At 45.3% G+C, this 15,272-nt stretch overlaps 1 protein-coding gene across 1 annotated transcript in view; it reads left to right on the top strand.

The window, feature by feature from the left end:
- Positions 1 to 243: 243 nt before the first annotated feature.
- The window catches only part of LOC137379333 (thyrotropin subunit beta-like), a 28,625-nt gene continuing 13,596 nt past the window's right edge, over positions 244 to 15,272 (top strand). Inside the window, exon 1 of the mRNA XM_068050043.1 lies at positions 244 to 368. The gene's annotated coding sequence lies outside the window, so the exon portion shown is untranslated. The remainder of the gene's footprint in view (positions 369 to 15,272) is intronic.

The raw sequence follows: 15,272 nt of genomic DNA, 5'->3' as shown, positions 1-15,272 counted from the left end.
GAACAAAACAAAAGAACATGTGCTCACTACAGCAAGCCTTTCTTATAGTTATTCAAACAAAACAAGTAACCCCCCGCCCCCCCCCCCCCCCCCCTTGTTTCTGAGTGGTTTGCAGACTTCCGTTATCAGTGCATGATTGGTTCATTCGTCCCAGTATTTTATATTTGCATTTTATTTTAGTAGTTTCACATCCCCCCTCCTTGAACTGTTAGGCTGATTATTAAACAATAGGCTACTATTAAGCTATCTGCAGCTGTCCTGTTAGCTTCTGCTTGTTATTTTTTATAAATTGGCTCCACAACTACACAGTTAGTTTGTTAGCTGATTAGCTTACTTTTGATCTGTCCCCACAACAGTCTACCAGAAAGGTAGGGTTTTTTTTCTTTCATGGGATGTAGGCGTTGCAGGCCAGGTCAGCATTTATTGCCCATCCCTAATTGCCCTTGAACTGAGTGGCTTGCTAGACCATTTCAAAGGCATGTAAGAGTCAACCACATTGCTGTGGATCTGGAGTCACATGTAGGCCAGACCAGATAAGGACGGCAGATTTCCTTCCCTAAAAGGACATTAGTGAACCAGATGGGTTTTTACAACAACGGTTTCATGGCCATCATTAGACTAGCTTTAAATTCCAGATTTTTTTATTATTAATTGAATTCAAATTCCACCTTCTGCTGTGGTGGACTTTGAACCCATGTCCCCAGAGCAATACCTGGGTCGCTAGGTTACTAGTCCAGTGACAATACCAGTACACCACCACCTCCACTAAAATACTAACCTGAATGTGAAGGTAGGGGGAGCTGAATTTGTCCTCTCAACTTCATTGCAATGTTGAAGACAGTTACTGACCTCTGTTTGAACCCTGCTCGATTCCGGTTGACTCCCCAATGCGACCCCCACTCCACCCGCTCCTGATCATCTTCCTCCCACACCCCTGCCAGGACCTACCTGAGGTGCATCTGCCAGAGACGCTTTGAGCCAAAATTTAAATCCAATTAGCCGCACGTCTCATTGACATGTACATGCATGGCTCCACCTACCTCATCTTCTGCTGTTTTGGAAACTAGATTGTGTTTTAGCTCAGTTTTATTTTCTTCAATGAAAATAAGCTCAGTTCTCTGCGACTTGCTTCATAATTCAGAATGTTTCTCCCTATCTCCGACTGGTGTCTCTCATACCCACATGAACATGCTAGAAGGTTGGACAGGAAGAGGTCAATGTTGTTATGTCTTGTGCCCCACAATAACGACACTCCCCTTACCACCATGTGATCTCTTGGGAGAAGCAAGAAAACCGGATTAAAAACCAAAGCCAATTAGGGGGAAAATCCGGAGAATTCCTCTCTGATTTAATCAGGTGATTGAAACAAGTTCAGAAGCAAGTTGGAACCTGCATTTCTATAGCGCCTTTCAGAACCTCAGGATGTCCCAAAGCACTTTACAGCCCATGAAATACTTAATTGTAGTCACTGTCGGAATGCAGGAAACAAAACAGCTAATTTGCGCACAGCAAGCTCCCACAATCAGCAATGAGTAGATTTTTTTTTAAAGTGATGTTCATGAGGGATGATGGGGAGAACTCATCGGCTCCTGTTCAAATTGTGCTATGGGATCTTTTACATCCACCTGAGGGGGCAGATAGGGTATCAGTTTAATGTCTCGTCCAAAAGTTGGCACCTCCTGCAGTGCAGCACTCCCTCAGTACTGTACTGGAGTATCGCTTTGATTTTTGTGCTCAAGCCTCTGGAGTGGGGCTTGGGCCCACAACCGTCTGACTCACTGCACCATAGTGACACCTACATCCTATACATCCGCTTCATATATACATACACCTTACACGTACTGTTCATACCACACCCGAAGCCCATGGAATCTCCTGGGGGAAGGAGAAAGACCCAGGTCAATTAGGGGAAAAAGATGTGGAATGTTCCTCTCCCGTTCCTTTGTCGATTGAGATTAGTCCAGGAGACCACATTGGCTCTGATTCATGTTACAGGGTTCTCTGCCTTTTGTCAGCCTGAGGTGTCTGCATCTGTTGATTGATCCTGGATTTGGGGGGTGGCAGGTGGGGCAGGTTAAGGTGAGGTGGGGGGGGGTAAACTGGAGGTGAGGAGGGGGTGTGGGGGTGGGGCGAGGGGGGGGTGAGAGGCCCAAGACATTGGTATTGGTAGTTGGCTGCGAGGCCTTGATTCTCCTGCTTAAAAACAAGCCTCCTCCCCCGTGCTTTCCTGAAGATCACCCCACCCAGAACAACACCCAACACAAGATGCCCTGCAGCAAGTCACCAAGACTTCTTCGACAGCACCTTCCAAACCTGCACACTATCACCTAGAAGGACAAGGGCAGCAGATGCATGGGAACACCACCACCTGCAAGTTCCCCTCCAAGCTGATCTTATTGAAACATATAAGATTCTGAGGGGGCTTGACAGGGTGGATGCTAAGAGGATGTTTCCCCTCGTGGGGGGTGTCTAATACTAGGGAGCACAGCTTCAGAATAAGGGGTCTCCCATTTAAGATGAGGAGGAACCTCTTCTCTCAGAGGGTTGTTAATCTTCGGAGAGCAGAGAGCAGTGGAGACTGGGTCATTGAATATATTCAAGGCTGAGTTAGACAGATTTTTGATATACTAGGCAGTCAAGCATTATTGGGGGGGTGCAGGGGGGAGGCAGGAAAGTGGAGTTGAAGCCACGATCAGATCACCATGGTCTTATTGAATGGCGGAGCAGGCTCAAGGGGCTGAATGGCCTACTCCTGCTCCTATTTCTTATGTTCTTATGTTCTTAAGCCACACACCATCCTGATTTGGAGTAAAATCGCCGTACCTTCACTGTCACTGGGTCAAAAACCTGGAATGTCATCCCTAACAGCACTATGGGTGTACCTACCCCACATGGACTGCTGCGGTTCAAGAAAGCAGCTCACCACCACCTTCTCAAGGACAATTAGGGATGGGCAACAAATGCTGGCCTGGCCAGTGATGTCCACATCCCATGAAAAATAAGAAAAAACAACTTGTATTTATATAGCACATTTAATGTAATTGAACATCCCAAGGTGCTTCATAGAAGTGTTAAAAAGCAAAATATGACACCACGCCATATAAGGAGATATTATGACAGGTGACTTAAAGCTTGGCCAAAGAGGTAGGTTTTAAGCAGCGTCTTAAAGGAGGAGAGTTGACCTGAGAGGTGGAGAGGGTTAGGGAGGAAATTTCACAGCTTAGTCCCAGGCAGCTGAAGGCATGGCCACCAATGGTGGTGCAATAAAAATCAGGGATGTTCAAGAGGCCAGAATTAGAAGAGCACAGATATCAGGGGCGGCACAGTGGCGCAGTGGTTAGCAAGGCAGCCTCACAGCTCCAGTGACCCGGGTTCAATACTGGGTACTGCCTGTGTGGAGTTTGCAAGTTCTCCCTGTGTCTGCGTGGGTTTCCTCCGGGTGCTCCGGTTTCCTCCCACATGCCAAAGACTTGCAGGTTGATAGGTAAATTGGCCATTATAAATTGCCCCTAGAATAGGTAGGTGGTAGGGAAATATAGGGACAGGTGGGGATGTGGTAGGAATATGAGATTAGTGTAGGATTAGTATAAATGGGTGGTTGATGGTCGGCACAGACCCGGTGGGCCGAAGGGCCTGTTTCAGTGCTGTATCTCTAAAACTAAAACTAAAAAACATCTCAGAGGGTTGTAGGTCTGGAGGAGATTACAGGGATAGGGAGGGGTGAGGCCAGGGTGGGATATGAAAACAAGGATGAGAATTTTAAAATTGAGGTGTTGCTTAACCAGGAGCCAATGTAAGTCAGCAAGAACAGGAGTGATGGGGTGAACGGGACTTGGTGCAAGTAAGGGCACAGCAGCAGAGATTTGCATGACCTCAAGTTTGTGGAGTGTAGAATGTAGGGGGGCCGATTAGGTGTGTGTTGGAATAGTCAAGTCTAGAGGTAACAATGGCATGAATGAGGGTTTCAGAGCTGGATAATCATTCATACACATCAGCGTTGAGGGATGTCAGTTATGTGGAGAGACTGTAGATTGGGAAGCTAACATTTTTCTCCTTAGAACAGAGAAAATTAAGGAGAGATTTTATAAAGGTGTTCAAAATTTTGAGGGGTTTTAATAGAATAGGAAGAGAGAAACTGTTTCCACTGGCAGAAGAGTCATTAGCCTGAAGACACAGATTTAAGATCATTGGCAAAAGAATTGGAGGGGAAAGGAGGAGAATTTTTTTTTACGCAGCGAGTTGTTGTGATCTGGAATGTGCTGCCTGAAAGGGCGGTGGAAGCAGATTCAATAGTAACTTTCAAAAGAGATTTGGATAAATACTTTAATAAATACTTAAAGGGAAAAATTTGTAGGGCTATGGGGAAAGAGCGGGGATGCAGAGCTAATTGGACAGCTCTTTCAAACAGCCAGCACAGACACAATGGGTCAAATGGCCTCCTTCTGTGCTGTATGATTCTATGAAAAAAGGTACCACTTACGTTTTGATCTGCATCTTGTAATCTAAATGGGATCTGCCTTTTGGGCACCAACCTGACCTGGGGCGGATGTGGAGTGAGGTATCCAGTAGGTGCCTCCTCTTCATTTGCATTAGTTTATGAAAACTGTACCAGCTCTACCCACAAGTCTTTGTAAAGGGTAGGTCATGCCTGACACACCTGACTGAATTGTTTGAAGAGGTGACTAAACTAGGAGACAGAGGAATGTCCATGGATGCTATTTATATGGACTTCCAGGGTGCATTTGATAAAGTCAAGAGACTGTTAGCTAAAACTGAAGCTCATGGAATTGAAGGCAAATTATTGACCTGGTCAGGGACTTGGCTGTGAGTGGCAGGAGACAGAGATTAGGGATAATGGGGAGGTAGCTAATTGGCAGAATGTGACTAGTGATGTCCACAGGGACTGCTGTTATTAACAACTAGATATTGGAGTAGAAAGTCACATATCCAAGTTTGCAGATGGCACAAAGAAAGACAGCATTGTAAGCAGTGAAGATGGAAGCATATAATTACAAACCGATATTGATAGATTAAGTAAATGGTCAAATGGATTTCAATGTAGGTAAGTGCGAGGTCATCTATTTCAGACCTCAAAAGGATAGGACAGGGTACTTTCTAAATGATGAAAATCTAGAAACAGTCGACGTCCAAAGACTTAGGGTTCCAGGTACATAGTTTATTAAAATGTCTTGGACAGGTGCAGAAAATAATCAAAAAGGTTAATGGAATGCTGGCCTTTATATCCCGATCTCTAGAATGCAGGAGGGCAGAAGTCATGCTTCAGCAATACAAAGCTCTGATTAGACCACACCAGGAGTTACTGTGAGCAGTTCTGGGCACCACCCCTTACAAAGGATATACTGGCCTTGGAGGGAGAGCAGTGTAGGGTTACCAGAATGATACCTGGACTTTAAAGGTTAAATTACAAGGAGACATTATACAAACCACAGTTGTATTCCCTAGAATTTAGAAGGTTAAGGGTGATTTGATCAAAGTTTTCAAGATATTAAGGGGAACAGATGGGGTAGACTGGGAGAAACCATTTTCACGATTTGGGGATCTAAGACTGGGGGACAAAATTGGAGCCAGACCTTTCAGGAGTGAAATCAGGAAACACTTCTTCACGTAAAGGGTGGTAAAGGTTTGGAACTCTCTTCTGCAAATGGAAATTGATGCTAGATCAATTGTTAATTTTAAAACTGAGATTAATACATTTTTGTTAACCAAAAGCTATTAAGGGATATGGGACAAAGGTGGGTATATGGAGTTAGGTCGCAGATCAACCATGATCTCACTGAATGGCGGAACAGGCTCGAGGGGCTGAATGGCCTCCTCCTGTTCTTATGTTCCAAAGCACACCTGACTCCTCTTGTACTTTATCCTTCATCAATGTGATTGGTTTCTACCCCTTTGCATGTGGCAACTTAGCTTTCCCCAACATATAAAATCAGTCCATGATCGTGAATTATCGCTACTCCACTTCATTGTCATGCGAGAATACCCTTTTGAAGTTACAATGCAAAAAAGCTATAACCTGTAATCCAAATGAATTATACAGAGCTGGAATAACTTATTCCAACTTGTAATTAAATGTCCTCGAGGTGGATTTTCCAATGCTGGGTCAGTTCTGTCGACCACAGTTTCACATTGACTGGAAACTCTCTGTGAATAATTAACAATTTCACCATTCTACTTGCCTCCACTATTGTACACTCTTTTATCATGTACACTCCTTTTGGCAACAGCCCATTCAAATAAGCAAAATAGTTCAATTATCCACAGTGAACCTCACCTGTAAATCTTTACCGCTGTCACACTCACTTACATTTAGCACCTGGATGCATATCTTGGTGTCAATGTGTATTAATCATGTCATTCTCTTGTCAGAAACTCTTACTTTGCTGCTTCTCAGTTCTGCACAGTTCTTGCCTCAAGAAAGTTATGTGTAATGACGGAATAGTAAACACGGTTGAAACGAAGCATAAATCTTAGCTGAGTCCGACCAACCAAAGTGCTTCTCCTTTGAACTTGTTTGGAGCTTCTAATTCAGTCACGAACTGCTCCTCGATTATCCATTTTAAACCCTGGGAGCAGTGAATGCATTTGCTCCATTTACAAATGACCCTAAGCGATAACTCTCAATGTGTATAAATGTCAGGCAATGTGCAGGATCAGGAAAATCCTGAGGACTAAAAACAGTAAATGCTGGAAATACTCAGCAGGTCTGGCAGCATCTGTGGAGAGAGATACAGAGTTAACGTTTTAGGTCATAGAATCATAGAATTACACAGCACAGAAGGACCCATCGTGCTTGTGCCAGCTCTTTGGTAGGCTATCCAATAAATCCCTCTTCCCTGATCTTCCCCAGAGTCCTGCACATTTTTCCACCTTCCAGTGTTTATCCAATTCCCTTTTGAAAGTTACTATTGAATCTGCTTCCACCGCCCTTTCAGGCAGCGCGTTCCAGATCACAACAACTCGCTGCGTAAAAAAATGTTGCTTCTGGTTCTTTTGTCAATCACTTTAAATCTGTGTCCTCTCATTACTGACCCTCCTGCCACTGGAAACAGTTTCCCCTTATAAAGGAACTGTTAACAATGCACTTAGAAAATCATAGTATGATTAGACAGAATCAATAGGATTTTATGAAAGCGAAATCATGTCTGACAAATTTATTAGAAATTTTTGAGGTTGTAACTAACAGGATAGATAAAGGGGAACCAGTAGATGTAGTATATTTGGATTTTCCAAAAAGCATTGAACAAAGTGCTACTCTGGGGGCGGAGCAGAGATTAACGGAGTGGAACTGTGGGGAGAACGCCGAGAGTGGAGCCTATAAATCGACCCCAAGGATCGAGGCCCAGTCTCCTACCTTCCGGGAGCAGAGCGGCGCGGAGAGGAGAGGAGCGTACCTGTGGGGAGAACGCCAAGAGTGGAGCCTATAAATCGACCCCAAGGATCGAGGCCCAGTCTCTTACCTTCCGGGAGTGGAGGGGAGAGGAGCTCTTCCAGCGCGCCGGAGTTTTGAAAAAAAAGCAACAGTGATGTCAGAGGAGAGCTGCAAGGTGATTGGTTGGGTGAGCAGCAGCTGTTAGTGTATTTAAATATCTTTAAAAAAGGGGAACTTTTTTTTGTTGGAAAAAAAACCTCTGATGATAAGCTGAGTACTACTAAAGTGTTTTTTTTTAAGGACTTTAGATTGGAGTGGGTAGAACAAGGCCCCTAATGTAATTAGTATTTTTTAATTAAGGGAGTACCTAATTAATCTAAGGGTAAGTCATGACAGGGAAGCTCAGCCCCGTGATCTGCTCCTCCTGCACTATGTGGGAAATCAGGGACGCTTCCAGTGTCCCTGACCACCATGTGTGCAGGAAGTGTATCCATCTGCAGCTACTGGCTACCCGCATTACGGAGCTGGAGCTGTGGGTGGATTCACTGTGGAGCATCCGCGATGCTGAGGATGTCGTGGATGGCACGTTTAGTGAGATGGTCACACCGCAGATAATGGCTGCACAGGCAGAAAAGGGATGGGTGACCACCAGACGGAGTAGTAGGCGCCGGCAGGTAGTTCAGGTAGTGTGACCATCCCCCTCTCAAACAGATATACTGCTTTGGATACTGTTGGGGGGGTGACCTCCCAGGGGAAAGCAGCAACAGCCAAGTCCGTGGCACCACGGAGGGCTCTGCTGCACAGCAGGGGAGGAAAAGGGGTGGAAGAGCTATAGTGATAGAGGATTCTATCGTAAGGGGTGCAGATAGGCGTTTCTGTGGCCACAAACAAGACTCCAGGATGGTATGTTGCCTCCCTGGTGCTAGGGTCAAGGATGTCTCGGAGCAGCTGCAGGACATTCTGAAAGCGGAGGGTGAGCAGCCAGAGGTCGTAGTCCAAATTGATACTAACCACATAGGCAGGAAGAGAGATGAGGTCCTGCAAAGTGAATATAGGGAGTTAGGCAGAAGGTTAAAAAGCAGGACCTCTAGGGTTGTAATCTCAGGATTACTCCCTGTGCCACGTGCTAGTGAGGGTAGGAATAGGAGGATCAGGCAAATGAATGCGTGGCTGAAGAGCTGGTGTAGGCGGAAGGGCTTCAGCTACTTGGATCATTGGGATCTCTTCTGGTGCAGTGGGGACCTGTACAAGAGGGATGGGTTGCATCTGAACTGGAAGGGGACCAATATCCTTGCGGGGAGGTTTGCTAGTACTACTTGTGGGGGTTTAAACTAGTCTTGCAGGGGGGTGGGACCCAAAGTAGTAGTCTCTCCGATGAGATAGTTGAGGCAAATGTAGAGGTTAAAGCAAGCAAGTCCAGTAGGCAGGCCAGGCAGGGGCAGGACAGGGAGCGTGGAAGGTCTGGTAGGTTAAACTGCATTTACTTTAATGCAAGAAGACTTACAGGTAAGGCAGATAAACTCAGAGCATGTCTGCAAAGGGATATAAATAGGTTAAGTGAGTGGGAAAAAATTGGCAGATGGAGTATAATGTGGGAAAATGTGAGGTTGTCCACTTTAATAGGAAGAATAGAAAATCAAAATATTATTTAAATGGAGAGAGACTGCAGAATGCTGCAGTACAGAGGGATCTGGGTGTCCTTGTACATGAATCACAAACCGTTAGCAGGTAAGGACAGCAAGTAATTAGGAAGGCAAATGGAATGTTGGCTTTTATTGCAAGGGGGATGGGGTATAAAGGTAGGGGATAAAAGCAAAATACTGCGGATGCTGGAAATCTGAAATAAAAACAGAAATTGCTGGAAAAACTAAGTAGGTCTGGCAGCATCTGTGGAGAGAAAAACAGAGTTAACGTTTTAGGTCAGTGACCCTTCTTCAGAACTGGCAGATATAAGAAATGTAAAAGATTTGAAGCAAGTAAAGCGGGGGTGGGGCAAGAGATAACAAAAGAGAAGGTGTTGATAGGACAAGGTCACAGAGAATAACTGACCAGAAGGTTAAGGAGCAAAGGCAAACAATATGTTAATTGTATGCTGAAAGACAAAGCATTAGTACAGATAGGATGTTAATGGACTGACAACTGAACAGCCACAAGCACAAACATAAAAGAAAGTGGATGGGTACAGTAGAAACAAACTGAACAAACTAAAATAAAATAAAGACAAAACAAAAAGAAAAAAGAACTAAAGATAAAAGTCAAATGGGGGGCCCGTCATGCTCTGAAATTATTGAACTCAATGTTCAGTCCGGCAGGCTGTAGCGTGGCTAATCGGTAAATGAGATGCTGTTCCTTGAGCTTGCGTTGATGTTCACTGGAACACTGCAGCAATCCCAGGACAGAGATGTGAGCATGAGAGCAGGGGGGAGTGTTGAAATGGCAAGCAACCGGAAGCTCAGGGTCCTGCTTGCGGACTGAGCGGAGGTGAACCGCAAAGTGGTCACCCAGTCTGCGTTTGGTCTCCCCAATGTAGAGGAGACCACTAAAGGTAGGGAAGTCTTGCTACAACTGTTCAGGCAGGAAAGTGGAGTTGAATCCAAGATCAGATCAGCAATGATCTTATTGGATGGTGGAGCAGGCTCAGGGACAGTATGGCCTACTCCTGCTCCTATTGCTTATGTTCTAATGTTCTTATTTACTCTATCAAAACCCATTATAATTTGAAACACCTCCATCAAATCTCCTCTTAATCTTCTCTTCTCTATGGAGAACAACTCCAGCCTCCCCAGTCTCTCCAAGACCTTGACATCCTTTTTAAAGAATTGTTGACCTTCCATGAGTGTTTTAATTCAATTAATTGTCCTTTTTTTTAAAACCTAAGAACGTGAAATATGGCAAATATCATGACCTGAAATTTTAACCCGACAATCCTCTCTCCACAGATTCTTCTGCGTAAAGATTTTTTTTGTCAAACCTCTCTATTTTGGGAGTATATTAAATACGCCCAGGAGGAGGTCATTCAGCATTCCAACCTGTTGCCCCATTCAGTCAGATCTTAGCTGATCTGTACCTCAGCTCCATTTACCAGTCTTTGCTCCACATTCCTTGATACTCCTTACCCAACAAAAGTCTATCCATCTCAGTCTTGAAGTTTTCAATTGGCCCCCTGAATCCACAGCCTTTTGGGGGAGAGTTCCAGACTTTCACTATCCTTTGTGTGAAAATATGCTTCCTGATTTCACTCTGAAACGGCCTGGCTCTAATTTTAAAATTGCGTCCCCTTGTTCTGGACTCCCCGCAACCAGAGGAAATTGTTTCTCTCTATCTACTCTATCAGATCCCTTCATCATTTTAAATACCTCAATTAGATCATCCATCAATCTTCTATATTCAAGGGAGTACAAGCCTAGTCCGAGCCCCCTATCCTGATTACTTAACCCTTTAAGCCTTCTGGTGAATCTGTGCTGCACCCTGTCCAAGGCCAATCTTTCCTTCCTGAGGGGCAGAGTCCAGAATTTGTAAACTCCCTTTCCCGTCTGGGTACAACAAGGCAAACCCGAAGTGATTGCAGAGAGTTAACAATGTCTGTGTTTTGTCTCAATTGGCACCAGCTGTCAGGATTGCACTGCTGATATGTACACCAAGGCTATTGTAAACTCAACAAAGGGCCTGAAATAGCCTTTTTTAAAACTCATTGGATGTGGGTGTCGCTGGCAAGGCCAGCATTTATTGCCCATGAGAAGCTGGCGTTGAGCTGCTTTCTTGAGCATAACTAGGCAACTTCAGAGGGCAGTTAAGAGTCAACCACATTGGTGTGGGTCTGGAGTCACGTATAGGCCAGACTGGGTAAGAACGGCAGATTTCGTTCCCACAAGGGCATTAATGAACCCGTTGGGTTTGTGGGTAGTTTCATGGTCATTGTTACCAACGCTAGCTTTCTTAATCCAGGTTTATCGAATGAACTGAATTTTTAAGTTCCCCAGGTACCATGGTAGAATTTGTACACATGTCTCCAGAGCCAGGCCTCTGGATTGCTAGTCTAGTAATATAACCATTATGCTACTGTACTCCCACTATTTCATCCTAGGCCAATTGGTTCTTCCTAAGGTGCAGTGCCCAGACCTGAACCCCGTGCTCCTGAACTCTGAACAATTGTAACATAACTTCCACCCCTCTGTATTCCAGTATCATTCTTTCTAAGTGCAAAGTAATAGAAATTACAGCACAGAATGAGGCCATTCTGCTCATCGTGCCAGTGCTGGTGCTAAATCTTCTGCTGGAGCTGTCTATTCTAATCCCATTTCTCTGCTTTTTTTCTGTATCCTTTTATATCATTCTGTTTCAAATACTTAGCCTGCACCCTCACTCCTGCTTTCGTTATCTCAAGACTCGACTATTCCAATGCACTCCAGGCTGGTCTCCCATCTTTTACCCTCCGTAAATTTGAAGCCATCCAAAACTCTTCTGCCCCGCATCCTGAATTGACCCACTCACACATCAACCCTCTACTCACTGACATACAACGGCTCCCAGTCCTGCAACACATCCTTTTAAGTTTCTTCTGAATTCCCTCTTTGATCTCTCGGTGACTATCTTATATTGATGCCTTTAGCTTTGCTCTTTCCCAAAATTGGAAACATTTCTCTGCGTGCCTATTCTATCAACACCTTTCATAATGATGTGTTGACATCCTTCCATCTATGAAAGATGATGGACACGCAGCAAACAATCCATGTAGGTGGGGTGTCTTCTCTTGCTGCACCTTTGTTGATGGCTGTGAGGCCAATCCTTGAGAGACAGGTTCTGCCACAAGTGCCTCACGTGAAGCTGCCAAGTGATGCTGTGAGTTGTTGTTTTTGATGTTGGAGCCTGTTGCCAAGCTGCTGTAGCATCTGGTCATCATGGTAGTGCACACCAGTCCACAGGATGTGTCGCCATTTCCCTCTTTCGCCAGCTAGTGACTCCCAGGCGCGATAGTTGACATTTAGGGCCTTCATGTCACGTTTGCAAGCATCCTTGAAGCGGAACTTTGGGGGCCCCACTGATCGCCTGGCCCCAGCTACCTCACCATAGAGAAAGCCCTTGGGTATGCAACCGTCTTCCATCCTGTGGACGTGTCCGTCCACCAAAGCCACCTCTGTTTGATTAGTGCCAACACACTTGGGAGCTCTATCCTGTGAAAAATACAGCGTACCAAGAACTTACAGCTACCAGGAAAAGAAGCTCAATAATTTCCCTCTTCACTGTCTGCTGCGCATTATGGGTATATCCTGGCAGGAAAGCATCACAACATTAAAGACTTCTATAAAGTCACCCGTCAGCCTTCTGTTTTCAAGAGAAGAGGGTCCCAGTCTGTTCATTTTTTCCTGATTGGTTTAACCTTGCAGTTCTCTTATTGTCCTTGTAAATCATTTTTTGTGCCTTCTCCAGGGCCTCAATATCTTTTTTTAATATGGCAACCAGGGTTGTACCCAGTACTCTCCATATGGTCTATCAAAGGTTCAATATAAAATTAGCATAACTTCCCTACTTTTCATAACTTCCCTACTTTTCAACTCTATCCCTCTAGAAATAAATTCTACTGCTTGGTTTACTTTTTTTTAACGTCCTGTTTCACTACTTTTAGTGATTTGTCTATCTACCCTTTACTCCCCTTCCCCATTTAGATTTTCATTTTCCAAGTAACATGTGACCTCTTTATTTTTCTTAACAAAATGAAATCCCTCACATTTATCTGTGTTTGAGCTTCATTGGCCAACCTTAACCATCTCTTGCATCTCAATGGCCTTTCTCACCTCCAGCCTCCAAACTTTCCTGCGCAAAAATCCCCCTCGGCTTTCTCCTCTCGTTTGATACCTGGTACCAAGGGGTTAACTGTGATCCACCACCTTCCAGGAGGAGTGGGGAGAGAGGGTTGGCATTTTAAATTGGAGCAGCAGCAGTTGGGAGTTTGGGGGACACTCTGCTTTTTTAGCCCTTGCATTTGAGTTCAATTTTAACCAAGATCAATGGGGAATAAAGTCTGTTCCGAAGAAGGGTCACTGACCCGAAACGTTAACTCTGCTTCTCTTTTCACAGATGCTGCCAGACCTGCTGAGTGGTTCCAGCATTTCTTGTTTTTATTTCAGATTTCCAGCATCCGCAGTATTTTGCTTTTATATTAATAAAATCTCTTCTATCTGTTGGTTTTAAGGATTCAATATGATAAGAGTTAACCCCTGGGACCCTAGTCTGGCGCTGATTCGCTGTTCCATTCACTGGGATCACTGATGTGGCAATGGAAAATCGATGCACAGGTGCAACATAAGGAGCTGTTCTGAAGTTGGGGTGCAGGCACAGGAGGGTTAATTTCTACCAGGGCTCTCCAAATCCACTGCCACTAGGGTGGCACTTTGCCCTGCAACTAACACTGGAACGCTGAAATTCCATGGGCCTTGGTGTCCTTTTTTTATTTGTTTATGGGATTGTGGGCATCGCTGGCAAGTGCAGCATTTATTGCCCATCTCTAATTGCCCTTGTAAAGGTGGTGGTGGTCATGGCTTGCTGGGCCGTTTCAGAGGGCAATTAAGAGTTAGCCACATTGCTGTGGATTTACTAGTCCAATAATATAATCACTAAGCTACTGTACCCCTATATGGGGGTGTAATATGGGAGTGTGTTCTACATCCCAGGGGGAATATTCCTCATCTCAATAAGAACAGAAATTCATTATATCCCCCCCACCCAAACATCTTGCCCTTGTCAGAATAATCGGACTCATTACTTGCAGTTACTTCACAAACCTGTCAAAGAGGTGGGACACCTCCATCTTGTGGATTAATGATGTAACTGACATTCTGTACACATTTTCACACTAGTTCTGGTCACCAAGAGACGTGGGAGATATTCAACTACTGGAAGCAGTGCAGAGAGGAGCCACGCGAATGATCTCCATTGTCTAGGGGTTTGACTTATAAGGAAAGACTAGAGAGAGTTGGACTGTTTAGCCTAGTAGAAACCCTAACTTGGTGGTTGTCTCTCTCACCTCTGGGTCAGGAAATTGTGGGTTTATGTCCTATTCCAAAAAATTCAGCATTAAATCTAGGCTGACATCCCAAGTGCAGTACTGAGGGAGTGCTGCACTGTCAGAGGGTCAATACTGAGGGAGTGCTGCACTGTCGGAGGGTCAGTACTGAGGGAGTGCTGCACTGTCAGAGGGTCAATACTGAGGAAGCGCTGCACTGTCAGAGGGTCAGTACTGAGGGAGTGCTGCACTGTCAGAGGGTCAATACTGAGGGAGTGCTGCACTGTCGGAGGGGCAGTATTGAGGGAGTGCTGCACTGTTGAAGAGACAGTACTGAGGGAGCGCTGCACTGTCAGAGGGTCAGTACTGAGGGAGTGCTGCACTGTTGGAAAAACAATACTGAGGGAGTGCTGCACTGTCAGAGGGTCAGTACTGATGAGCACTGCATTGTCGGAGGGGCAGTACTGAGGGAGCAATGCACTGTTGGAGGGGCAGCACTGAGAGAATGCTGCACTGTCGGTGGTGCCATCTTTCAGATGAGACATTAAATCTACGCCCCTTCTGCCATCTCAGAATAATGTCTGTAACCCTAATCTCCCCTTATATCCCCATGATGCCAGGTGGGTGACACTCGTCTGCACTGCCCGAGTGTGTACAGCCCATGCCCCCTGCAACCTCTACACACCTGATGGCACCTGGTGTGCCAGTGGCTGTGCCCCTCTCAGCCATGCTCCCTTTTAAGGGCCGTCCTTATATCCTGGTGCGCCCATGACTGGCTCCCCACTGTGTTGCCGCCTCCATGCACCCAGACTGTCCCTGATCCAGCGTGCAACCCATGTGCCGTCACCAAAACTCCAAACAGGCCCTTAATGAGCTGACACT

This window comes from Heterodontus francisci, chromosome 18 (genome assembly GCF_036365525.1).
Source record: "Heterodontus francisci isolate sHetFra1 chromosome 18, sHetFra1.hap1, whole genome shotgun sequence".
Lineage (NCBI taxonomy): Eukaryota > Metazoa > Chordata > Chondrichthyes > Heterodontiformes > Heterodontidae > Heterodontus > Heterodontus francisci.
Note: the sequence above shows the minus strand (reverse complement) of the source record. Positions and strands in the feature narration are given on the sequence as shown.